The sequence below is a fragment of the Lacerta agilis genome, chromosome 8, assembly GCF_009819535.1.
Source record: "Lacerta agilis isolate rLacAgi1 chromosome 8, rLacAgi1.pri, whole genome shotgun sequence".
NCBI classification, from domain to species: domain Eukaryota; kingdom Metazoa; phylum Chordata; class Lepidosauria; order Squamata; family Lacertidae; genus Lacerta; species Lacerta agilis.
The window spans coordinates 50,290,540-50,292,688 of NC_046319.1; the positions used below are offsets into that span (position 1 = coordinate 50,290,540).

The 2,149-nt window shown below is 45.3% G+C and overlaps 1 pseudogene; it reads left to right on the top strand.

Moving 5' to 3' along the window:
- The first annotated feature begins 1,358 nt into the window (after positions 1–1,358).
- Positions 1,359–1,428, top strand: LOC117052526 (annotated as a pseudogene).
- The last annotated feature ends 721 nt before the right edge of the window (positions 1,429–2,149 follow it).

A 2,149-nucleotide genomic window follows, 5' to 3' on the forward strand; every position in this document is an offset into this window, starting at 1 on the left:
CTTTCCCTGGCTGGCTAGAGGCTAGAGTGGTGAGTTTGTGTGTGGAAACATCTGACCTGCATGGGTGGAGAGTAGCCTGCTTTACAAAGGCTAGGATCACTTTTGTTGCTCCACCTACATATGCACCTGGCCCCGCCCAGCAGTGGCACAAGGACCCTGTCATGAATTCCATGGGGATATCAAAGAGGTCAGATTCTGAGGAGCAATGGGAGTTACAACAGGATGGGGGAGATGAAATCAAGACCCCAAGAAGTACCTGAATCCAGCGAGGGGTGCCAGAGGTCTAGGGAGTGGAGAGCTGTATCCAAGGGATGGACCATGTTGGCTGGCAGAGGCAGGTTCTGCCTCTGTAACACTGGACACCCTCATTAGATACTTCCTGCTTTGGAGTCACACTTGGGCACCTGTTTGAGAAGTCTTCTCCTTCTGAGGAGGTGATGGAGAGTAACTCGGATGCTCAGCTGGTGTTGCCGTGTTTCCATCTCCAAAGCACAGCCAACACAGTGCTGAGCTGCTGCAAGCAAACCTAATAGGCCCAACCCACATGTTCACTTGCCCAGTCCTGGGGCTCTGGCTGCTTTCATGCTAAGAGGGGTGCCTGCTACACTCTTCAAAAAGAAGGTGCAGAGTGTGTGCCACTTTTTGGATCAACATCTTAGTTTGCCTTTAGCCATGTATCTATACCTAAAAAAAAATGTAAAATGCATGCACACGAAAGCTCATACCAAGAACAAACTTAGTTGGTCTCTAAGGTGCTACTGGAAGGATTTTTTTTATTTTTATTTTGTTTTGACTATGGCAGACCAACACGGCTACCTCCTGTAACTCAAGACATCTGTATTTCCCCAGCTGGTGTGGATGGTGAATGTTGAGCATCTAAGACCGAAACATAGGAAAGTAAGTAAGTAAGTAAAATCTTTATTACGGTCAAAGACCAGAAAACAATTTATAAAACCACATATTAGTGTAAGTTGTGTTATGCCACAAACAGAAACAGGAATGCGGGCCAATTCATAGAACCGACACCCACACCCATGCCAAATTTCAGCCTTTTAGTGTTTAAAATTTAAATTCATTAGTCTCTGCTATTATCGTTCCATGGGGTTAAAGTTCGAAGTCTATTGTTGACATAACTACTCGTCTAATTCTAGCCGTGATGTAACAGTACTTTGCCACAGCCCTGGTAATTTCGGGGACTTTATCTGCTAGGAGAAGTCTGGTATAGGTATCATTTATGCTACCAGGCAGTTTCCTCAGAATCAGTTCAATCAGCTCTTTTCTTGAATCTCGATATAATGGGCAGTGTAAAATAACATGCTCAATAGTTTCTATCTCATTGCTATTACAGGGACACAATCTTGTCTTCTCGGCCTTTTGGCTAAGATCAAGTGTAGTATCTGAAACATAGGAAATAAAGTCCCACCAGATGACATAAAAGCATTCTGGATCCTCCCTGCCCCTGGAGACACACAGTTTCTGTGTTATTTTTTCCACAACAGTCAAAGTTCATAAGTTCTTATACGAGCACAGGAGTTGGGATAGCTCAGTCGGTAGAGCATGAGACTCTTAATCTCAGGGTTGTGGGTTTGAGCCCCATGTTGGATGAAAGATTCCTGCATTGTAGGGGGTTGGACTGCATGACTCTCATGGTCCCTTCCAACTCTACAATTCTATGATTCTATAACACACTGCCAAATGCATATTTTTTCAAGGCTTTCCATTGCTGGGCTATTGTAATCCCAGCTGCAGCTAACATCTATGTCAAAAGTTCATTACAGTGACAAGCTTTCATGTTGTCTATCCCCATAATCAGTAGTGAAGAAGAAGAAGAAGAAGAGGAGGAGGAGGAGGAGGAGGAGTTTGGATTTGATATCCCGCTTTATCACTACCCGAAGGAGTCTCAAAGCAGCTAACATTCTCCTTTCCCTTCCCCCCCACAACACTCTGTGAGGTGAGTGGGGCTGAGAGACTTCAAGAAGTGTGACTAGCCCAAGGTCACCCAGCAGCTGCATGTGGAGGAGCGGGGAAGCGAACCTGGTTCACCAGATTACGAGTCTACTGCTCTTAACCACCACACCACACTGGCTCTCAGCTGTGGGAGGCCAGAAGTGTCTATATCTCTTCTGTACCTGCTGCATCATATAACCTG